Source organism: Nyctereutes procyonoides, unplaced genomic scaffold (assembly GCF_905146905.1).
Source record: "Nyctereutes procyonoides isolate TBG_1078 unplaced genomic scaffold, NYPRO_anot_genome, whole genome shotgun sequence".
Lineage (NCBI taxonomy): Eukaryota > Metazoa > Chordata > Mammalia > Carnivora > Canidae > Nyctereutes > Nyctereutes procyonoides.
Window position 1 is genome coordinate 828,052 of NW_026575151.1, and position 26,100 is coordinate 854,151.

Here is a 26,100-nt window from a genome sequence, read left to right on the forward strand (position 1 = left end):
AAATCCCAATTCTGTGAATATATATCTAGAATTCAAAGCTAGATCCCAAAGAGGTATTTACACATCCACATCTATTGCAGCATTATTCACAACAGGAAGCAATTCAAATGTCAATTCATGGATGAATGAATAAAGCAAATGTATATATGTGTGTTTGTATATACACACAATGGGATATTATGCAGCTTTAAAAAAGGAAGTCCTATCACATGTGACAACACAAATGCACCTCAAAGATATTACTGCTAAGCATAATTATCCAATTACTAATAATAATACTGTATCATTTCACTCATACAAAGTATCTAAAGTAGTCAAAATCATAAAAACAGTAAGTAGAAATGTGGTAGCCATGGGCTGGGGGAGGGCAAGTTAATGTTTAATGCGGATATTTTTAGTTTTGCAAGACAAAGGAGTTCTAAAGAATCTTTTTTCTTGCTGTGTCTATTGTACAATAATATGAATATATTTAGCACTACTGAACTGTACACTTAATGATTAGGATGGTAACAAAAAAAAGAAGAGGAAAAGAAAAGAAACAAAAGAAAAAAAAACACATAAGAATATCAGATGGGAATAAGTGTTACAGAGGAAAATAAAACAAATAGGAGCTAGGAAGCACCCATTGGCAGGGTGGTTGGAAGTATGTGGTCCAGAGGATGGGGTGCTAAAGAAAGGACTGGTAGATTTACGGTGGTCAGGGAAGTCCTCACTGATGAAGTGACATTTGAGTAACATTTAATCCACATGGATAAATGAGGGAAGAGTGTTCCAAATGGAGGGAACAGCAAATGCAAGGCCCTGAGGTTTATAGGTCATGTCTAGTATGTTCCAGAAAGAACAAGGAAGTTAGCATGTCTGAAACAAAGTGAGTCCTAAGATGAGAGATCAGTGATTAGGTAGAAAAGGCTTAGGAGAAGAGAAGGTCATGGATGAGGTAAAACCTGGAAGCACTGGCTTTATTCAAGTGACATGGGCAAAGGCAGAAACAAGCAGAACAGTCTTTAAGCTATTAAAATAATCCAGGAAAGAAATAGTGGAAGGGATGGCTAAGAAATATATCCTTTGTTTTAGGATATATTTTGAAAGAAGGACCACAGAATAGCCTGACAGATTGGATGAAAATAGAGAAAGGAGAAGGGTCAGGGATGATGTTGAAGTAGATGAAGTGGCTATGTACCAGTATGTGGGAAAGAGAACCAAATTCCATGCTTAAACTTGTCAATTTTGAGAGAACTGTTAGGATCCATGGGTAGATGCTGAGGAGGCAGTTCCAGATGTGAGTCATAGCTTCGCCATGTAGGGGATACTATTATCCATCCTCACACACAGTTATTCCTTTCTGGTCTCCAGTGACCTATGCTCCAGTCAGTATCTAAACTTTGGTGTGATTTGCTCAGAACTATCCTAAAAAATTCACTACATCTCAAATCTTGTCATCCTCTCTTGAAAAGTAAAAACCCATCCATATAAAACATAACTAGAATCCCAACTCTTGGTCACAACTACAATCCCAGCTAAATACTGATAAAATCTAAGTCAGATCAGTCAGAAATGTTTTGGGTGAGCTACCACCACTAGAAAGAGCAGGTGCAGACCCTCGGGTGCCCCAGGAAATCATTTGCACAAGACGCATCAAAGGAAATAGGAAATTTATACTAATACCAAATCTTGAGATATATACAGTAGAGTTCAAAAATAGAGTTTCTTCTAAGATAGTTTAGATCTGGTCCTCCTTCCAGTCCTCTTTCAGAATTTCTCTATAGAAATGGAATGAAGAAAGAGAGGTCACAGTGAATGACTAAATCCCCTCTTATGCCAGAAAATTTAGCCAAAAAAAAAAAAAAATGACAGCTTCATGCAGGTTCTATTTCCTTATAAATAAAATCCCCTGTATATTCTAAAGAATGTATACTTTAGAAAGATTTATATACATCGTGTTACATACTTTTGGTTGTTTCCACTGCTTAATTCTGTGTAAATATAAATACTATTAAAAAAATCTAGTTTCCTCTCCAGCTTTTTTATCACTTCTTCATAAAGCACATCAAACTCCTGGCATTGTCTCTTCCCTAAAGTGACTGTGGCAGGAAGAAAACAGATTCAGCCATTTCAAAGTCCTTTATTTTAAGAGTCTAGCTAAGTATAAAATAATGCTGTTAGCAATACCTGTCCTGCCACATTTAAGTAAGTTTATCTTATTATTATTATTTTAAAGAAGATTTTATTTATTTATTCATGAGAGACACAGGCAGAGACGTAGGGAGAAGCAGGTTCCCTGTGGGGAGCCCAGTGTGGGACTCAATCCAAGGACCCCGGTATTAGACCTGAGCCAAAGGCAGAAGCTCAGGCACTGAGCCACCCAGGTGCCCCAGAACTATATTTTATTATAGGAAATTACTAGGTAAGTCAAAATAGGCTAATTTCTGTGACAGCCCCAAAATCGCAGGAGCTTAACACAAGAAAGATGTGCTTCCTACCTACACACTCAGTCCCAATGCAGACATTCCCTTACTTTCCTTGCTTTCCTGGGTGGCTCTACTCCAAGTGATGACCCGGCAATCCAGACTTCTTTCATGTGTTTGTTTTGCCATCTCAGAGTCCTTCTTTCCAGACACACGGACAGGGAGAAATAGGGTAGAAGATGTCGTAAGGGCAGCCCGGGTGGCTCAGCGGTTTAGTGCCGCCTTCAGCCCAGGGCCTGATCCTGGAGTCCCAGGATCGAGTCCCACATAGGGCTCCAAGCGTAGAACCTGCTTCTCCCTCTGCCTGTGTCTCTGACTCTCTTTCTCTTTGACTCTCGTGAATAAATAAATAAAATCTTAAAAAAAAAAAAAAGTCCCAAGATGGTCATAGCCAGGTCTAGAAGAGGCAGAAATCACCTCCACTTACTTTGTTGCAGCCAGAACTCAGTCACATGCTCACAAGCAGTTAGGAAGAAGGGTGTAGCTACAGTCTCCCATGTACACTTAAGGAGAACAAAATGATTTGGTGAACATATTGTGTTGACTAGGCAATAATCTCCTATGGGGTTGTTAACATATTTTCATTTAATTTCTCACTTAAGCCCAAAGCACCTGCTTAACAATCCTGGCCTTATTCTTAAGAATCATGAAGATATGCAATCTAATATAAAATCTCTAACTTTATCTTTTTGAAATTACACAGAAAATAAAACATTTAGTCTCCTATTGGGAACTTCCTTCTGTTTTAGCACCTTTACCTTTAGCCTTAAGACCCCATCTCCTCACAAAATGCCTAGAACCGGGGCACCTGAGTGGCTCAGTCAGGTAAGCATCAGCCTTCTGCTCAGATCATGATCCCAGGGTCCTGGGATGGAGCTCCACATCGGGCTCCCTGCCTGGCAGGGAGTCTGCTTCTCCCTCTCCCTCTGCCCCTGCCCACTCTTGTGCTCTCTCTCTCTCTCTCTCTCTCTGAAGCAAATAAATAAGATCTTCTAAAAAAAAAATCTGGAACCTAAAATGCTAGTACCTCAAAGGAATTTCAGTGAGAACATTTGGTGAGAGTGTTTCCTGCAACTAATGTGATACAAGGCCAAATGAACCAAGTGGTTAACACAAAGCCAGACAGAGACACATGGGCATCATGGGAAGCCCCTCAAATCATGTTTTTTCAAATCTGTTTATACTGAAATATTTCACAAATGAATCAAAATTTATAGAGAATAACATAATGAACTTCTGTCTATCCTAATATGATCAGCTTTAACTTATATGATACAACGAATACAAAACAGTATCTCTGTGGTTTTAATTGGTATTTCTCTGATGACAGGTGCAGTTGAGCATCTTTTCAACATGCTTATTTGCTGTTTGGGTTCCTGGTGCTGTGATCTGCCAACTTGATATCCTTTCTCCATATTTCTATTGGGCAATATATATATTTTTTATATTCACTGACAGTCATACAGAAGTGACACTAAAAGCTTCATGGAAAGCAGGTGGCCTTTTTCTTATTATCTCCAGCAATTCCACTCTGGCCCCACACTAAATACCACACTCAGCAAAAGCAAATCCTGGATTCCATCAGGGCCACCCTTTTGAAAGGCAGCCTGGCAAATACAAGTGTGCACTGCTTCCAGAGGGTGCAATATCAATATCAAAGTATTTTTTCCAATTGCATACAGAACTCTTCCTAGGAAAAATCTGATGAATATCATTTTCTACATGTCATTGTATGTTCAGGGAAATTTTAATGCACCAATACTATTTCAGTATCTATTATAAGCCGGCCTATAGTTAGAACCTTAATCCCAATTTGGGTTACTATAATCAAAGTTTGTGTTAGGAAGCACAAAAAATAGAAACAAAAAAATATGTGAACCAAGAAGGGGTGCCACAGGCTGACAATTCCTGGTGATCCTGCTGAGCTGCCTGGTAAGTTTGTTAAAAGGGGGACTACTGTTTGAAAAAGTGTTAGCAAAGCCTAAATAAAAGGAGGGCCTTACTCCAATGTGCTCAAAGCAAATATGTGTATTAACATTTTATTATAAGCAAACATGCATCAAGAACTTATATTTTATTAATGCTATTGGAAGCTATAAAAACCCAGATTTCTGCATATAAAACGCAGAAAAGGTAGATAGTAGCACAGAAAGCTTGGTCAAGCAGCTGTCTTGTCAATTCTCCTTTTATTCTTTTTTCATATGTAGTCACTCAGTTTGTATTTGCTTTTCAGCAGAAGCAAAAAATACTGTAACATATTTACCTTCAGGCCAACAAACTTGTCTGATGAGGTAGACATCTACTTGGCAGATCATTGAAGGTCACACCAGCTTAGCCATATTGCAAGAATCCTGTTTTTACGAAGACAAACTTCACTCTTGATAGAAGAAGATTTAAGAAGATGCATAGCAGGCTCAGAAGAAAAACATTTTTCTAAGGATACCACTCTGACTTCATTTCCTAAAGCAATATAACAAAACACACCCTCTTACCTCAATCCATTTACTTTGGATGATGTCTTTGGAAAAGAGGAAGGAATATGGATGAAGCTCGTGCTCTTACTGCTCATTTGTGTGTGGCACTGCTTCTTGATAAGGGAGGATGAAGAAGCTGTTTCTCTGAGAGGAGTTTGAAGTTAAAAAGCTCTACTGAGATGTGAAGGTGTGGTGGGGGGAAAACTTTTCCTCAACCTTCTTAGAGTCTCTGGCTAGGTCTGTAAATCAAACTGTCAAAGACAGATAAACAGGAAAAAAGCATACAAATTTATTTAATGTAAGTTTTACGTGTGCAGGAGCCTTCATAAGGAAATGAAGACACAAAGAAACAGATCTGTTTTATTATGCTAGGTTTGATGAAAAGCAAATAGTCATGGAGAAATATGATAGAATAAGGAATATGAAGTAAATATCTTAAACTGGGAGAAACTTAGCAAAGCCTCTTCAGATTTCTCTTGGCATCCCTTTGTCTTCAGACATAAGGAAGCTCCTTTCCTCCAAGTATAGGGAGAGCACCTCTCACCTGAGGGTTTTATGATCTGATTCAGGTCAGAGTGACCTTCCTGTTTCTGCAATATTCTCAAATTCCTTCAGCTTAAAATGTTTCATATGCAAGGTGCCGTACTTTGAGGTAGTGTGTACTGAGTTCCATCAAAGGGAACTCTATCATTTGAACCAACATGCAAGCCACCATGCTGATACACCTCCGAGTCTCCTATAGATCTTCCTAGGATTGGGTTTCTTTCTTCAAGGTACTACATCCTCAGCATCCTCTGTCCACTCAGGGAAGACTGGTTGGACTCAATTAGGTGGAGCCACAGTCATCTTGGGCCCCAAGAGGGCTTGTACAAACACCATCACGATGGTGTGATTGTCCCCTCCCTACCCATTACTTTATTCAGTGCTTGACCAGCTCAAGATCTACAACAATCAACCAAAAATGAAGTTTCATTGGAAGAAAAAGGAATGTGGAATCAAAGGTGGTTTCATATCACGTCTTTTTTTTTTTTTTAGGTTGTTACATTTTTTTCACTTTTATCTCACATGGGTATGTACTTTACGTCTTTAGTTTGCTAAGGCTGCCGTAAAAGTACCACACACTGGGTGGCTTAAACAACAGAAGTGTATTGCTCACAGTCCTGAAGTCCTGGGAGTTTGAGTTCAGTGGGTTGGCTAAGGTTTGTTTCTTCTGAAGCCTCTCTCATGGCTTGTTGAGGGCCATCTTTTGTCTCTCTCTTCACATGGTCCCTCTGTGCATGGCTGTGTCTGAGTCCCCTCTTGTTAGATGGACACCAGCTATATTGGATTAGGGCCCCTCTGAATGACCTTATTGTAACTTAAATACCTCTTTAAATACCCTATTTCCAAATTCAGTCACAGTCTGAGGTACTGGGGATTAAGATTTCAACATTTGAATTTTGGAGGGGATACAATTAAGCCCGTAACAATTTCCAAGTGATCTCTAAAATATTCTCATATATTTTACAACAATGAGTTTAGAAGTCCTATTTATCATTATAACATTATGGAGAGCTTTCTTCACAATTCTACTCCTTCCTCTCTCTTTTCTGACTTTTTGCCTCCTCTTCAGATTCGTTTTTCATCCCACCAACTAAAGTTGCATTGGTACTGTCACCCCAAGAGACTATAACACCACCCTCCCATCATGCTAAGAGGAAGCCACATCTCCTAATTCACTGAAATGCTGACTATGAGTTCTTCACCACCAACTTCTTTAAATGCATGAACATTAGTCAAAATGCCATAAAACTCTGTTCTTTGGCCTAAAAACACTGGCTTATCAAAATTTTTAGTAAACTAAGTTAACTGAAGTTAACTTAGGAAGGCTTTATTTATTTATTTATTTATTTATTTATTTATTTATTCCTTTATTACTTTACAAGTTACCTGATTATTTTCATTTTATTTTTTATTTTTCTTCCGGGTCCTATAAGTAAATGAAGGGATAACTATTAATCCAAAAATCCAGAAATGCACCCATTTATCTGGAAATTGTCAATTTCCCTGAGAATAGAGCATTAAGTATTCCTTGACTATTCCACTTCTTCACCCTCTCAGCGCTTCTCACCCCCAAGAGAAAATAACTGTAACTGAATACAATGGTCTGAATGCTTATGTCTTCCAAAATTCAAATGTTGAAATGCTAATCTTCAAGGTAATGGTACTCCCTCCCAAAGGTGGAGTCTTGGGGAGGTTGCTAGGAGATTGGAATTAATGCCCTTGAAGAATGGGCCCCACAGAGCTCCCTAGCCCCTTCCACCATGTGAGGTGACAGGGGAAAGAAGGCCATTTATGAACCAGGAAGAAGACTCTCACCAGACATAGAACCTGACCATCGAGGCACCCTGATAACAGACTTCCAGCCTCTAGATCCATGAAAAAGAGGTTTCTATTGTTTATAAGCCACACAGTCTTTTTTATAATAGCAGCCTGACTGGGATAACACATCAAGTAATCTGACAACCGTACTGCACCTAATCTAAATGAGATAACCTAACTGGATTTTGATTTTAAATGGGCCATCAAAGAAGGGCAACCACAAGCGGGTCTTGGAAAGTGCTAGCACACTTAATCTTTATTATGCCTTGGTAACTGACAATCTACCTGATAGAATGACTGGTTTAAACTTAATGTAACAGGAGCACCTGAATGTCTCAGGTGGCTAGGCATGTCTTTGATTCAGGTCATGATCTCCATAGTCCTGGGATCAAGCCCCACCTTGGGCTTCCTGCTTAGCAAGGAGTCTTCTCTCTCTCCTCCTCTGCCCCCCACTCTGTTCATCCTCTCTCTCCTAAATAAAATTGAATAAATAAATAAATGAATAAACTTAACATAACAGTCAAGAAGTTTGGAATATATCCACAAAATTTTTATTTCTTCAAGCTAATACTATGCTCTATTTTACTTCTCTTTATAAAACATAATTCTCGCAGTTTTCAGTCTGTTTCTTGTTCTCTAGTTTGAAGACTTAGCAGATGCTTTGCTTTAGAACCCCATCAAAGTGCTTACCTCAGGGAATTATCCCCCAAATAGTTATATTCAAAGCTATTTATCATGCACACACATATTCTCTCTCGCTCTCTCTCAAATAAATAAATCTTTAAAAAATAAAAAAGGGAAAAGTTAAAAAATGCTACCTTAATAGAATTTGATTAAAGTCAGGATAGAGACAGGGCTGCTCATTTATGGCAGGCTTAGAAATATTAATAAAATTATTTTTTTAAAGAATCCATAAATATATATAGGCAGCAAAGTACCAGTATTGAAGGTATATAGTGGTATACCTGAAAAGATAAGAAAAGCTATTGAAGAATTATTGAGAATAAAAAAGGAGTTCAGTAACAGAGCTAAAATACAAATATATAAAGAATGAAAATAAAAGGCTTGATTTTGTACAAGTTAGAAAATACAAAGAAATCATTCACAACTACACAAGAAAAATCTATTAATAAATTGAATAAGAAACATGTAATACTTACATGATTTAAAATTATCAAAAGACCATTGTCTTAGATGTCAAAAATTAATAATTTGAATATTTCAATTTCACTAAGTTAATTTATGAATGGATACAATCTCTATAAAAATTCCAGTGTAATTTGGGGAGTAGTGGGAGATTATTGATAACATTATTCTTGAATTCCCTTGAAATAATAAACTTGCAGAAAGGGCAGCTTATTTATGAAAAAGAATAATGAAGTAAAGGCTTTTCATACTGGATATTACAGTATATAAAAATGAAATCATAGGGCAGCCTGGGTGGCGCAGGGGTTTAGCGCGCCTTCAGCCCGAGGCCTGATCCTGGAGACCCCGGATCGAGTCCCATGTCAGGCTCCCTGCATGGAGCCTGCTTCTCCCTCTGCCTGGGTCTCTGTCTCTCTCTCTCTCTCTCTCTCTCTCTCTCATGAATAAATAAAAATATTTTTTAAAAAACGAAATCATAAAATAACACAGTATTGGTACAGGTTTAGTTGGAGAGAAAGTATTGAAAGAGACCCAATTATATAGGAAGATTAAATATACAATACAAGTTGTAGCTTAAATCGATGTTAAAAGATTTATTAACCAATACTTATTTTTGGATAACTGCATAGCCATTTGGGGAAAAAAATTCAGCTGGAGTTTTGCCTTTTACCAAAATGATGTACAGAGAGATTAGAAAATTAAAGCAGAAAGAAAGAAGCTTATAGAAGCAAAAAGCAAACATTAGTTTTATAATCTAAGAGTAGTTAAAATGCTTTCAAAATGTGTCGAAAGCTGATGCTAACTTTAAAAAATTTTGGGGGGGCGCCTGGGTGGCTCAGTTAAGCCTCTACCTTTAGCTCAAGTTGTGATCTCAGGGTCCTGGGATGGAGTCCCTGTGGGGCTCCCCCTGTCTCCCTTGCCCTCTGCCCTCGCTCTCTCTCTCTCTCTTTCTCTCAAATCAATAAAATCCTTATTTAAAAAAAAGAAAAAAATTAAATAACAAAATGCTCCTAAAACTCTCAAAATACAAACAATGTAAAAGAGAGAAAACAAACCGGAGAAAATGTTTGCAACAAGTATTTGGCAAAAGCTTAACATTCCAAGAACTTTATATATTTCTGAGGATATGAGAATGTGAGAACAATGAGCAAAGGGCACAAATAAGCAACCCAGGGAAGTGAAATACGAGTAACAAACGGGTGCATAGCATAGTGATTGAGTGCAGAGCTCTTGAGAAATACTGTTCCATCCACACGTGTGCTTTGCCAGCGTCAAACCGCACGACCCTGAGCAAGTTACCTGTTTCTCTGTGCCTCCATTTTTCTCACCTCTTTTGTTCAGGTCAGATTTGCCCATGATGGACCATCTTAAATTAAGGCTCATTCTACAGAAGAAATAAAAAAGTGTAGTTAACATAAAGTTTTCCAAGTGTTCCTTTCAGAGCAATTACCAACTTTGAAACCCTTGACAAAATGACATTTCTTACTTTAATTAGGTCCAATAGAGACAAAAGTGTTTAAAGATAGTAATTGGAACAACAATGGAAATAGAGTTCTTAAATTTTTCTTTTTGAGAATTCTGACATTTGGACTATCGGTGGTTCCTTATCAGCAGTGCCAGAGTCACTCGATTTCACTTCTGTGTTTCCATGTTTCTTGGATACCTGTCAAAGTACCATTCCCTTGACGAAGGTAAGAGATGAATGCTGACAATTCAAGCCTCGGAAGGGAAGAGCTTGTCGGAAGCAAACACAAAGATCTGCAAGTTAAGTGAGCTTTCCTGCAGCTGACTTAGATTGGACTTGGTTAGAAGCCTTGGAGATTTATTCTATTCCCCCTACACAGTAGCATCTGTTCCAGCATGGAGCTTCAATGCTCAGTTACAATTCATGTACAATTCAAAGTTCAATTACATGGACAGAAAAAGCAGAGACACAGAGATCTCTTCTTCATCGCCTTGCCCTGAAATCTTCAGAAGAGCTCTGACTCGTCAACATCAGCACGTGAATTGGACTCTTAGCTGACAGTGGGGTGATAACTTCAGATATTTGAGAATTCCCATTCCATATCCTTAAAGTACTTAAAACATCCTATTTAAACAGAACATGACTTTTTTTTTTTTACATTCTTGCTATGCTGCAACCTGGACGTTATGTCCATAGTACAATACGTGGAAGCACATGAACTACTCAGATATTGATGGTTAATGCTACACAGAGAGTTTCACAACTTTTCCAAACAGCTGATACTTTAAAAAGATTAAGGTAACAAAAATATTTTTCTACAGAAATTAAAGATGCCATAATATTAGGTGTCATTGATTAAGTGCTTTACTCTTTGCCAGGCATTGTGCTAAATGTTCTACATACGTGAACTTGGCATATTAAAAAAAACAGTTATATATCTATTGTCTTTAAATAAGATTACATATGAACCCAATCCTGCCAATCTGATTAGGAAATTCAATCTCAGTCATTACTGAAGTATACTTCTTATACCTTGTGGTAGGGTCACCCAAAAATAGGTACAGTTTATGTGATTTCTAAAAAACAGGGAACAGTTTCTCGGTTCCTTGGCTCATTTTTATTGCTGCTATTATAAACGAAACTGCTCAAACCCTTTGGTCTTGTGAAAACAGGCAGCCCTAGCATGTCTTTGCCAAGCCTGATTGTGGGGAAGTTCCATGGCCGGGAGTCTGGGGTGTGGGTCCAGCCTCTGAGGAGCCCCCTCCCCTGGGAGTACATACCAAGCTCCTGCCACCTCCAGCCACAGCCACCACCCCAGATCCAGGCTCAGATTTCTGCTCCTCTTGGGTCTCCAAGATCTCTAGCCCCATCCTCTCACCCTGTGGGGAGGGGGCGAGAGGCGGGGAACTCTCTCCTTGCTACTCCTGCTTTCCCTTCCTAATGTATTTCCCATGGTGAGTTCAAGTTTACACACATACAAAAAAGCCAACAAAATTTTCCTCAAATCTGTTAGGTTCCCTGCGTGGGTCTAAAAATAAAACTGCCCAAGACAGATTAACCAGAGAAAAGCACATACATTTACTTGTCTAAGTTTTACCTGACAGGGAACCTTTTTCATAGGGAAATTAAGTCCCAAAGGAACAGTTAGACCTAAGTGTTTTCTGCTAGGTTTGATGAAGAGTGCATAGTTGTGGAGGAATACAATTGCTTACGTGTGCAAACTGGGGGGACACTTAGCAAGGCCTGTTTGTTCAGATTTTTCTTGGCATCCCTTTGTCTTTGGAGATAAGGATCTACTTTCCTCTGGGTATAGGGAGGGCACCTCACATGATGGTTTTATGACCTGTTTCAGGGGGGAAAGGTTGAGGGAGATCAGAGTGACCTTCTGCCATATTTCCGACTCCTTTCAGGCTAAAGTATTCAGTATGCCAAGGTGCCATATTTGGGAGTAGCGTGTTCTGAGCCCCATCACCATAAAAGGAAATTGTCTTTATATCCTTTCCACGTCTCCACAGAAATGGGGGAGTTTAATTCAAGCCACTTTGGAGAGGAAGAAGAAGGAAGGAGGGGAGAGGAAAAGGAAATAAAGTAAATAAAACAGTAACAGTCCCACTCTTGTTGATTTCTATGCAATAAAGAAATGAAATATAACTTAGTACCTTTATGTCACATATGTTATCACATTAGCCCTCACAATAACCCTGTGAGATCATACAATTTTTATTTTCACTTTACAAATGACCAAACTGAGGTTTAAACAGTTTAAGTATCCTGCTCAAGGACAGGTAACTAGGAAATGATGAAGCCTGAATTAAAACAGATCCGCTGGAGCCTAGAGCCCATGTCATTAACTACCAAAAATAAAGCCTCTTTTACAGAAACATTATATAATTCTTGGAATAAATCTTTGTATCTAACAACATGCCTGGTTCATAAAAGATACTCAAAAAACACCGATTCAGTAACAAACAATACTTTCTTAACATGACTTTATTTTTCCTAAAATGACCTCAATATGATTCCCAAAAAGAGAGTACCCAAAAAATTTTTGTCAAAGAACAACCTGACAATATACAGCTTATATAACACAGCACTTCTTGGAATTTGAGCACCTTTAAATCTATCAACTATGCATCAAAAGATGGTCTGTAAATTCATTTTAGCTAACTGCTAAAGGGAGTACAAAAAGGAATCATTTTCCAATAGTCACCTCAAAGACTGGTCAGAATGGAAGCAGAATTGAGTTCAAAGCTAGATTTATCTGTGCACTATGTAGTGAAGTGGGGATTTTGTTTGTTCATAGAGAAAAATATATGGAATCGTTCTATAGTAGTAGTAGCTCTTTATTTCATTCCCTTTTTGATTAATAAAAGTACTCATCTTTTGACAGGAATAAAACAAAACTTGATAATTTTATATATTAAAAAAAGATAAAGGGATGCTTGGCTGGCTCAGTCAGTAAAGTATACAAGTCTTGATCTTAGGTTCATGAGTTCGAGTCCCACGTTGGGGGTTAGAGTTGACTTAAAAAACAAATAAAATAAAATTTTTTTTTAGAAAAAGGTAAAGATTGAAAAGAAAAGTAGATACTTGATCCTTGAATTTTCTACTCTTTTGTACTCTCTTGGGAGAACACCAGTAAATTATACAAGCTTATGCTGTTCGTTGGCTATTGCTCCTTTTCATAAATTGGGTTCTAGGGACACCTGGGTGGCTCAGTGGTTGAGCATCTGCCTTCTGCCTGGGGCGTGATCCTGGAATCCCAGGATCGAGTCCCACATTGAGCTCTTTGCATGGAGCCTGCTTCTTTCTCTGCCTGTGTCTCTGCCTCTCTCTGTGTGTGTCTCTCATAAGTAAATAAATAAAATCTTTAAAAAAAAATTGGGTTCCAGTCTGTGCAGAAAAATTCCTTCTCCCATGGCTCCATGGAAACCTCTAGAGTTCCAGGTGATAGTGGAAAAGATTCGTCATTTCAGTGGCTGCCACTGATTGGTCAGCAAAGTCTGAATATCTTAATGTAGATCATTTGCAAGACATTTCCCACAGATTTCTCAAAAAGTTCTTGGTACATGTTCCAAGAGTTGCTGTGTCAAACACATCAAATGTTTCAAACACATCCAGAAGATCAAATTGGTTCCCGCTGATACCATACAGCACTTATACCAAAGTGCCTAGCAACTTCTATAGCACCTTTTTAATTTTAATCTTGCTTTTAGCATTCTCACAGATGGAAACCAAGTACAAAATGTTAATAAGAGTTTACTAGTTTTCAAGACTTCTCTTGGACTAAAGTCTAAATTTATGCCAAGAAAAGAATTAGTAATAATCTACCCTTTGGGAAAGAATTTTTGGAGTTTTGTGTTGAATACCTAGATTGGGAGAATTCACTCTAAGTCCTTTTCTTTTTATTCTGCTTTACTTTTTCTTTTCTCCAATAGCACTTGCTACTTCTAACGTACTATATAATTTGGTTCTTTATTACACTTTCTGGTTTTTGTCTCCATCTGTTAGAAGGCAAGCTCCAATAAGGCAGTGATTTTTATCCTTTCCCCAATGCATCCCAAGAGTCTGGGACACTCCTTGCAGACTAGGTGTTCAATAAATATTTCCTGAGTGATTGAATGAGTGAATACTTTGTGATTTGGATTAGATGATATACATATTTTATAATATATTGACTGCCCAAGGTGTATCATAAGTCTTATACGATTCTGTATCATAAAATTACCTTATTGCCTGTTGAGATTCCTCGGAAATTAGAAGACTGGGGGAAGCAATATCAAAAGGATAAAATGAAATGTATGTATTTGATGTCAAAGTCCCAATTGTTCATGTATTAAATAGAATCAGATTATCAGATTCAAGTAAGAGCAAATTTGACTTAGATAACCAAATTAATTTTAATGTGAATAGAACTAGGTATCCATTGCTGCTGATAGCAAAAATAATTTTATGAAATGGTTAATCAGTGTTTAAAGAAGAATTTAAGTTATTCATTAAAATACTGTATCTTGTAGTTTCTTTCTTTATAGCATATTTGAATTATCAAATTTTAGAGTTACTACTTAGCCTGGGATGTTTGTAATTTGACCATATTTCTCAGAAGACAGATCTAAATTATAGATCACATATTGCTCTTTAAAGATACTACCAACCTGAATAGGCTTGATTATCTTTGAATTAATGTTCTAAACAAAATGTAATAGATTGATTTTGTGGGTTTTTCGTTTTGCTGTTCCCTTTGGTGATTTTGTTATCTATCTATCTATCTATCTATCTATCTATCTATCTATCTATCCTTTTGACCCCCCTTCATCCTTTACTTCCACACCCCATGCCTCTGTCCCACCTCTCTTCTTTGTGTATATGAGCTTGCTTAATTGTTTTTTTAAAAAAAACTTCACATTATTAGAGTAATCGTATGGTATTTGTCTTGCTCTGTCTCATTTATTTCACTTATGGGCTCTTAGAGGTTTATCTATGTCATTACCAATGGCAAGATTTCATTCTTTTTTAAGGCTGAATAATATTCCGTTGTCTACATAAACCTTATCTTCATTAGACATTCATGTACTAATGGACACTAAGGTGGTTTCCCTATCTTGGATATTGTAAATAATGCTGTAGTGAAGTGTGTGTGTGTGGGGGGGGTGTACATATTTTTGAGTTAGTATTTTCATTTTCTTTGGATAAATACCCAGAAGTGGAATTGCTGGATCATAAGGTAGTTATATTTTTAAATTTTTGAGGGACACCCACATTGTCTTCCATAGTGGCTGCACCAATTTACATTCCCACCAACAGTGCATGATTGTTTCCTTTTCTCCACATCCTCACCAACACTTGCTATTTCTAGTCTTTTTTTTTATTGCTTTGAGTTATTCCTTTTTTAAGGAAAATTATTTTTTCTAAAGATTTTATTTTATTTGACAGAGAGAGAGCACAAGCCGGGGGAATGGCAGGCAAAGGGACAGGGAGAAGCAGGTTCCCCACTGAGCAAGGAGCCCAATGCAGAACTCTATCCCAGGACCCTAGAATCATGACCTAAGCCAAAGGCAGATGTTTAACTGACTGAGTCACCCAGGTGTCCATAAGGAAAGTTATTTAAAAATAACTCTTGGTAAAAGAGTTAGTAGACCAAATACAGAATCAGTATGGGGATTATCAAACTTTAATGTGCTTAAGAATCCATGATGGACATTATTTCAAATGAAGATTCCCAGGCACTGCTCCCGGAGAATCTTGCTCAGTGAGCCCCTGAAATCTAAATGTGTAACAAGCTTTCCAAATGAGAACATACTGAGAAATACTGGTTTAGTAAAAAAACAAACCTGGGACCATATATCAAATTTACATTGGTTTTACTAGTTTAGATTAAATGAGTTACAATTTTTTAGGTGATATAGCTCAAATTCTCTCTCTCTCTCTCTCTCTCTCTCTCTCTCTCTATATATATATATATATATATATATATATATGTATATGTATATATATTTATGTTGATTGACATATTTCATTTGTTTAGTGGTTATATAATTATGTTTCTATCATGATGTGGTAGAAGTGGTATGAGAGTCTGGCAGAGTTTGGTTCAAACCTCAGTTCTTTTGTTTAATTAATTAAATAATTTTGGGAAAATTACTTAATCTCTCTGATCTTTGCTATTTCTATTTTATTTGAATACTGGTGCCAAAATCCTTGTTGAAGATTAAAGGAATTAGCAGATGTAAAGTAATTAACTCAATATGTAATGCAGTAAAATCCTGAAAACACTCAATTGGGCAATGAGAATTGTATTTTTTGAAGCACTGAATACTTCTACTTTGGTTTAATAAGCATTTTTTGTTTTCATTTATAACAATTATTTTGTATTTTTTAGCCTTATTGAGATAAAACTGCTGAGTAAGATTGTAAGATATTTAAAGTGTACACTGTGATAATTTGATATGCATACATATTGTGAAAGGATCCCCTCCCCTCCCTTCCCCTCCATCTAGTTAATTGATATATCCAATCACCTCACATATTTGAGATTTTTTGAGAAGCAGTAGGGGTGAAAACATTCAAGTTCTACCTTCTTAGCAAATTTCAATTATATAATACAGTGTTATCAACCATATATCAGCTAATGTTTTACATTAGCTCCTCAGACTTTATTCATCTCATAGCTGAAAGTTGGTACCCTTTTACCAACCTGTTCCTGTTTCCTCCACTTTACCACATGATCCTGCAATCCCACTTCTCTGTAGCTATCCAAAGGAAATGCTAATTGGATATTGAAGAGATATCTGCACCTTCATGTTCATTGCAGAATCATCCACAAAAGTAAAGGTAGGACAACAACCTAAACGTCCATCAATGGATGAATGGATAACAGAGCTGTGGTGTGTGTGTGTGTGTGTGTGTGTGTGTGTGTGTGTGTGTGTGTAAACACAATGGGATACTATTCAACTACAAAAATGAAGGGAGTTCTACCATTTGTGATTTGTGACGTGAATAGACCTTGAGGGCATTCTGCTAAGTAAAATAAGCCAGATAAAAAGACAATACTGCATGGCATCATCTACATGCGGAATCTTTAGAAAAATCAAACTCACAGAAACAAAATATTGTACTTTATGTGTTTCGACTGGGAAGCTGCTTTGTTATATGACAGTGCAGGTCATTCACGTATTTGCTCTCAAATATATTACCTTCTCCCCCTAGCTCTGCTTTGTATCACAGGGAGCTAATCCCTGCAAACTATTTCCCAGATTCCCTTTCCAACTGGATTCTGGGTATTTCAGATTCTGAGAGGCACTGAGAGAAAATTGAAAGATGAGAGGAGGAGAGAAAGGGAAATTACCATCCCAGTAAGATCTCCTCCAGGTTCCAGCTGCTGAGGCTGCTACCCTGGGCTCTGGCAAAAAAAAAAAAAAAAAAAAAAAAAAAAATCTCTTCCCAGAATCCTCCAGCATTAATAGCAGTTGTGATTCTCAAGGCAGCCTTACCTTCCCCTGTAAGCTCTTCCCATTTTAGTGGTATGAATGTTTTTAGTACAAATAGTTTTGGTTTGGGGATTCAGAAATGCATTTTTTAATTTGCATTATATATTTTAATCATAATTAAGGTTTCACCTTGTAACATTCTGTCCTATGAAGGGGTTTTCAAACACGATTTACTCTCTTAAGGCAGAGAAAGTCCATGCAAAGTAAGAATTTAGGAAATATTAATTTCTTCACTTCCTCCAAAAGAAAAGAACATTGGCATAAAATTACATCACCCTAAAATCAAATTTCATTTTTCCATCACATGATATAGTATATATTTTTGTTTTAATGTAGAGATGGAAAACTAGATAAGAATTTTCTGACTTTGTATTGTGTAATCTTTTAAGAATATGGACGGGTTTAAAGAAGACATAAAGTTGAGTAGGTACCATCATAATGTTCACTCAATTAGATTATGTAGATATTTTTCAAATTTCACTATCTATACAATCTTGATGAAAATTTTAAAATCTCTTGCTGGCTGCTGGACTTAGCATATGAACTATGTATTGAACCACAACCAAAGCTGTTATCTACTGGGGTGCCTTACATTGTGGCATCCAACCATTCACAGTTTCATCATCACTCTAGCCCAATCTTAACTGAAATTGCTACTATATAGGTTTGAGGTTTTAGAACATTTTGAAAAGTAATCCAAAACATTCAGGAAGTACAGAACTTCTTTTGGGATTCTCCTGTAAAAAGCAATACAGATTCCATACCAATAATTTTGATAAATGTTCACAATTTTTAACTAATAATAAAAAAATCAAAGCCAATGGCCAACTTAAGTTTGAACACATTCTTCCCACCTTTTCTCACCATGTTTTAAGTATATGGTTACATACTTACATCTTTTTATTTTTGCAAGTCCCTTGACTGATTTTTATAGATATACTTAATTTTACTGCTTTTGTGCTTCCTACTTTTCTTACTCTTACTTATGGTCTTTCCTTTCCATTCAAAAAGTACCCTTTGACATTTATTGTAAGGCTGGTTGGTTTAGTGATGAATTCCTTTAACTTGTGTTTGGGAAACTCCTTATCTCTCCTTCCATTCTGAATGAGAGCCTTGCTGGATAGAGTAGTCTTCATTGCAAAATTTTTTCTTTTGACTCTTTAACTATATCATGCCACTTTCTCTGGCCTGCAAATTTCTGCTGAAAAATCAGCTGAAAGCACTATGAGGTTCCCCCTTGTTTGTAAACTGTCTTCTTTTCTCTGGCTGCTTTTAAAATTCTCTCTTTAAGACCACTTTTTGCCATTTTAATAACTATGTGTCTTGGTATGGGCCTCCTTGGGTTGATTCTGCTGGGGACTCTGTGCCTTCTGGATCTGGATTTCTGTTTACTTCCCCAGATTTGGGAAGTTTTCAGCTATTATTTCTCCAAATAAATTTTCTGCCCTAGTTTCTCTCTTCTTCTCCTGGGATCTGTGTAATGTGAATATCATTGCACTTGATGGTATTGCTGAATTCCCTAAGTCTATTTTATTTTTATTATATTTTTCTTTCACCTGTTCAGCTTGATTGTTTTCCATTACTCTGTCCTTGAGGTCAATGATTCTTTCTTCTGCTTCTTCTAGACTGCCATTTATTCCATCCAGTGTATTTTTAATTTCATTGAGTTTTCATCTCTGATTGGTCCTTTTTTATGTGTTCTATCTCTTTGTTGAGGGCCTCACTGAGGTCTTGCACTCTTTTCTCAGGTCTAGTGAGTTTTGTTATGACAATTACTTTAATTCCTCTATCAGGCATATTATTTATATCCACTTCGTTTAGGGCTCTTGTGATTTTTGTCCTTCTCTTTCATTTAGGACATATTCCTCTGTCTCCTCATTTCGTCTAACTCTCTGTATCTGTTTCTATGCCTTAGGAAAGCCAGCTATGTCTTCTTCTGCTCTTGAAATTAGTGGCCTTATGAAGAAGAGGTCCTATAGTGCCCTGCAGTGAATTGTTCCCTGTTCACCAGAACCTGGCTCTTGAGAACATCTCCTATGTGGGTTGTGTGTACCCTGCTGTTGTGATTGAGCTGTGTTTGTCTTCAGTCCAGCCATCTGCCATGGCTCTCTTTGCCTTATGTGGGCAGGGTTTGGTCTCTGTGTTGTTTATGACCATTACTGGGCCACTCTGAGGCTATCTTGGGCTTCAGTTGAGTCAGATGCAGTAGCATTGAACTGCCAGTAGCTTTCCCTGTTTTGTATCCTGAGCTTTCATTGGTTGGGGAGATCTGCAGTCAGACCAGCTATCTGCCCCCCAGCCCATTGCTGAGGCTGCTGCCTAACTGGTGAGTAGTTATCTTTCCCTCTCCCTTGGGCAATCATCCCTTTGAAGTGGTGCTGGCTCCTGTGGGGGCTACTTGCACACTGCCGGGATTGTGAAACTGCTTTGATGGGCTTCAGCTAGAGTGTATTGAGGAGGCTGAATCTATAGAAGAACGTGGGAGCAGGACCTATTATGTTAGAAAAGTCTGTTCTGGTCCATGTATCTTTCCAACCACATGCTGTGAAACTCGAAATCAGTCATTAAAAATCTGGAAAGAGCACAAATACATGAAGATTAAATAACATGCTACTAAACAATGAATGGATCAACTGAGAAATCAAAGAGGAAACAAAAAAAATACATAGAACAAATGAAAATGAAAACACAATGATCCAAGATCTTTGGGGTCCAGCAAAAGCTGTTCTTTCTCCTCAGTGATTTTCTAAATGAGTCTGGAAACTCATCTGCTGCCTCTTGTTTGGCAGAAGCTCCTTCCCTTGTTAACATTTGTAAGCCAAACTTCTTTCTAAAATTATCAAGTTATACTTTGCTGACATTAAATTCTCCAGCTTTAGATCCTTTACCTTCCTTTTGCTTTAATTGTCATATAATGACTTCATTTTTTTCTCAGATTATGTTAGAGTCTATAGGTATGCCTTTCTTATACCAATCCTGCACTCACATAAGAGCTGCATTTTCAAGACAAGATAAAAAGATATTTCACAAAAAGTGTGAGGTATTCATGTCTATTGATATGGATACAGTAAAAGCTTCACAAATTTTCTGTTTTTACAATGGCCCTTATACTGCATCCATTTATCTTGAAATGGCAGGTAACCACAGCGGCAGACTTCAACCTACAGTAAAAATCAAGCAACCTAACTGTTTCTTCTGATGTCATGACTTTTCTTCACTTCTTGGGAGCACTTCAAGCATCACTAATGGCACTTCATATGGGTCCCATGGTGTTATTCAAGGCTTATGATATTGTACTAAACATGGTGCAAAATACGCAGGAACTGTGAGAGATCGCTTTTTACTCTGAAATGCAGCTTGCTGGTGAGGAGCTAATCGTATAGAGATAATTAACATCACATGCATTTTAAGCAGATACTTCCAACACTTGAGCTCACCACCATAGCAAAGAGAGGTGGCCATGAAATTATTGTAATAGTATAGTATGCCCTACAGTTAATTTTATGAAGTTGTGATTTAACATTGCATCTTTACATTTGTTTACAATTCTCTTGACCATGAAAGACACCATGTACAGTCTGTAAGTATTTGTGTGTATAAGTTTTGGTAAATTTTAATGCCTATAATAGATTTGTATGTATTTTAAGGTAGTAAATAATTAAATAGACTGGTATCTATATATATTTTATGAATTTATGAAATCTTTTCCTTAATTTTTTGATATTCCTAGGTTATGTAAATTCTACAAGTTTTTTTCAAATTGTCACATATTTCCAAAAGATGTTACAATATATTATTGAAAAAAATCTGCATATAAGTGAACCCACATAGTTCAAATCCATGTTGTTCAAGTGTATATGTTTTGAGTACTGTAAATGCCCCTTGAGGAAATATTTCAGCATTTCCCAAATCAACATCATCCACTACTGTCCTGGTATCACCAGGGTATTCACTAAAGACTGTAATAGAGAAAGGATTAGGTTTTCAGTAAGCTCAGGCTTACTATTTGCCTTTCTTCCCACATTGTGACTATAATTATGATTTCCCTGTGACAAATGAGGTTTATTACCTTTACATATGTTTATTGGTCATTTGGATTTGTTCTTCAATGAATTGTTTTATATATCCTTTGTCCATTCAATTTTTTAATCTTTTTCTTATCAATATATAAAAGTTCATAGTATGTTACAGAAAAAAACTTTTACCTGTCATGTAAATTACAAATATATTTCCTCAACAGTTTCCATATCCTCGCCATAAAAAATTCTTAATTATTATTATATAGTCAAATATGTTTGACTTTCTTATTTTAAATTTAAAATTCTTTTCAACCTCTGGATTATGCATGTAATTATAATTATTATCTTATAAGTTATAAGATCTTTATTTTCTTCATTTTTTAGTTGATTTAGTGTTTACTTTTGTACATAGTAGGAGATATAAATCCAATTTTACTTTCTTCTGGATGGATAGGCAATTATGCCACCATTATTCACTAAGTATACATCACTGGCCCTACAGAGTAAAACATACACCCCCTTGACATTGTTCTTAATAGAAAGCAACTAGTCCTTCTGATATTAAGTAGCTAAGCTTAACTCTAAAACATTAGGCTGAAGTTTTAGTGGAAGGAAATAGCTGTTAATCTTCACTGTAGACCCAGTTTACTTGGCCAGCAGTAGCTGGTATTCAAGTGATTCTGTTGAGTAACATAAAGTGAAACTTCAATCTCCTCTTAATTTATCATTTTGATTCATTGACTTATACAAGTGCCTCCTAGAGAAAGACTTTAACCTCCCAGAGTTCAAGCACTTAAACAATATGTGTTTGAAACAACAGTGAGACCCCACTACCCACCTATTAGTGTTGAAAATCCAAAATACTGACAATCCCAAATGCTAGTAAGGGTATAGAGCAACCAAAATCCTCACTCATTGCTTATGGAAATGCAAAATGGTACAGTCACTTTGGAAGAAAGTTGGCAGATTCTTACAAAACAAGACATTCTCTTACCATATGATCCAGCAAGCATTCTCTTTGGTATTTACCCAGATGAGTTGAAAATATTTATCTTTAAAAAGCTTGCACTTGGATGTTTATACCAGCTTTATTCCAAATTGCTAAAAATTGGAAGCAACCAAGATGTCCTTTAGTAGGTGGGTGGATAAATAACTATTGTATATCCATACAAGGGGATAATTTTCAGGGCTAAAGAGAAATGAAAACCCATAAAAAATAAATGGAGAAAACGTAAATGTGTCTTAGTAAGTGAAAAAAGCCAATCTGAAAAGGCTGCCTACTGTGTGATTATATCTGTATGGTATTCTGAAAAGGCAAAACTATGGAGACAGTAAAAAGATCAGTGGTTGCTAAGGAGTAGAGAGGGGGTAGGATAAATAACACAGAGGATTTTTATAGCAGTGAAACTAGTCTGCATGATACTATAATGGTGAATACATGTGAAAACCCACAGAATGTATAACACTAAGCGTGAGCGCTGTTATACAATATGGACTCTGGGTGATAATGATGTGTCAATATAGATTCATCAATTGTAACAAATGGGCCATTCTTGGGGGGGAAGGGAAGTCAATAGTCGAGGAGGCTGTGCATGTGTGGGAACAGAGGGTCTAATGGGAATGCCCCCTGTACTTTCTATTCTGTTTTGTTGTCAGCCTAAAACTGCTCTAAAAAATAAAGTCTATGGAAAAAATATGTAAATATTCGATTACCAGGAGGCCAAACAAAAGGGAAGGAAAGATTTGAAGCTCTTCCTTTGTTTCTGAAATAAGAACACATAGACCAGATTTACATGGCATGTGAAAAGAAGGAAATTAAACTTGTTAAAAACCTACTTACATAATAACATTTTGTACTACTTTGCAACTTCTCTAAAAGTCTAAATTACTTTAAAATAAAAAATTTTAAAAGTCTATATGCCTTAGGAAATAGAATCAATGGCATTTTAATAACATTGTATGGTGACAGATGGTAGCTACAATTGTGGTGAGCATAGCAAAATGTATAAATTTGTCAAGTCACTGCGTTGTACACCTGACATCAAGCTAACATTGTGTGTACACTATACTTCAATTAAAAAGTATATGTCCATATTTTAGGCAATGTGTGTACCAAATGACATAAAAACTATTCTCATTTCACAAATACAGAAATGCAGGCCCAAGATGGTTAAGTAACATGTCTAAGGCCTGCTTGAAAATGGCTTGGAAAAAAAAAAAAAGAAAAAGAAAATGGCTTGGCAAGAATTCCAGGCATTATGTCTGCTGCCAAAGCTCCTATTCTTTCCCCTAGGCCACACTGTGTCCTCAGAACAGCATTATAGACACAGGACTGCTGTGAGAGCCTAGGAGAACAATACTGGAATTTCTATTTTCGTGTTTATCTTTTTCATTCAGATAGCTGATCAATAGAAAAGAAAAGGTTCTTGAAGTATTCTGAGAATTTTATCCTCCATTGAGCACCATTCAAATACAGTCAATGCACCTTGAATCCCAGAAAGTACAGCATCATGGGCATTTCATATGAGTAAAAGATTAAGTTTTTCTGTAAGGATAAAACAGATGTATGTTTCTTTTAAAAAATATTGAATCCAAAGATTTATATGTGAAAGATACAAAATTAATATGAAAATCTCCCATTTATTTTATCCATAAAGCAAAAGCAACTACTTTAACTTTTGACACCCTCTGTCTACTTATGCAGAATTAGGTACATTAATTACAGTCTTTTCATTAAAATGTGCTAAGTTTGAAGAGTTTCTTTCCTGGCAACTGTTATCTATGAATGTTCCTCCTGTAGTATCTTGAACGGCACTTTGACTTACTCCAGTAATTTTTTCTTTTATTACATCTAAATATATTCTTTAGATCTACAAAACTTTAATTTACTCCTTACTTATTCAAATACTATTCAGTGAACAACTACTGAGTACCAAGCATGATGCTTTTCATATTTCTGAAAATAATCATCAAGCTACTTCCTGTATTTGGTAGTTTACATGATGTCAAGACCCTCTTAATTTTTAGATGGTTGATGATAAAGTGGATACAAGATATAGCAAATAAGATTTTTCCAAGATTGGTGAATGTTAAAAGGATTGGCAGGAAGTATTTCTTTCTTTTTTTTTAATTAAGTTTCTTTTTTTTAAGATTTTATTATTTATTCATGAGAGACAAAGAAAGAGAGAGAGAGAGAGAGGCAGAGACACAGGCAGAGGGAGCCCGATGCAGGACTCTATCCCTGGACTCCAGGATCATGCCCCAGGCCAAAGGTAGGCGCTAAACTGCTGAGCCACCCAGGGATCCCCTGAAGGAAGTATTGCAATAAATTTTTATTTCAGTAGCAACTTCATAATAGTCATCTGTCTTTGAAGATGCAATGGGTTACTTGGAGAACACTACTGTGATTGGAAAAAGTATGCACTCTTGAGTGAAAGAAGAGCTCTGAGGAGATTCTGGGGCCTGTTCCAACATTTGGTATAAAAGCCAACGTTGGGTAAAGGGCCTTACACAGTGTGGGTGTTCAACAAATCTGAGTTGGAATCATACAGATGAAAGGGACCTTCGAGATCAAAGTAATTAACTATGATTAACATTTTTCCCTTCTGAAAACATATGGAGAGTATACATTAGCAAGTTGAATTTTCACACATTTATTACCATCAGAGTAAAGTCGCTTTCTGGGGCACAAAGCAGAAGTTTTTAGGATATTTCTGTAATTTGAGAAATAATGCCTCATAACAGCCCATTAACTGTAAACTATTTTGCTCAAGACTGACATTATTTTCTACAACTTTAGTTTTTTAAAATATTTTATGTATTCATGAGAGACACAAAGAGAGAGGCAAAGAGAGAAGCAGGCTTCTTGCAGGGAGCCCAATGTGGGACTCGATCCCTGGACTGGAATCACACCCTGAGCCCAAGGCAGACACTCAACTGGTGAGCCACCCAAGCATCCCTATTTTCTATAACTTTAGATGAGTGCATTCAAATAAGTTTATCAAAAAGACTTTTGGCTTTTTAATCCATGTTATGAATCTCCATCTCCTGAAATCACAGCTGTTAAAATTATTTCACTCATCAGTGATACTTGAATTTAATGTTTTTCCCTCAATGTTTTACCTTGTACTAAATAGAGCTGACTTACTGTTCTAACTCAACCATAAAACAGGATCAGATAATGACGTTTAGAGCTCTGTTGGCTTGTGTGAGTCAAGTGTGTTTTCAGGTCAATGGAAAATCAAGAGCATCTCTGAAGAGATGCAAGAGGGAAAAAGACAAATACTTATCTGAAAGATTTTAAACAGGAGATGCCCAGAGTAAATCCATTAATTACACTTTAAACTGCTAACTTTAAAAAAAGTGTTTAACTGGGGATCCCTGGGTGGCTCAGCGGTTTAGCACCTGCCTTTGGCCCAGAGCATGATCCTGGAGTCCCGGGATCGAGTCTGGCATCAGGCTCCCTGCATGGAGCCTGCTTCTCCCTCTGCCTGTGTCTCTGCCTCTCTCTCTCTCTCTCTCTCTCTGTCTCTCATGAATAAATAAATAAAATCTTAAAAAAAAGTATTTACCTATATTCTGGGCATCAGCCTTTAATCAAAAGGCAATCTGAGTATTTTAGTTAATAACATCTCCCCTGAGTTAGACACTGTTCTAAGAGTGTTCATATTAATTCATTTATAC

The 26,100-nt window shown here is 36.8% G+C and overlaps 1 pseudogene; it reads right to left on the reverse strand.

Annotated features, from left to right (window-relative positions):
- Positions 1–11,281, reverse strand: part of LOC129501748 (importin subunit alpha-1-like) — a 32,937-nt pseudogene extending 21,656 nt beyond the window's left edge.
- Between the last annotated feature and the right edge of the window lie 14,819 nt (positions 11,282–26,100).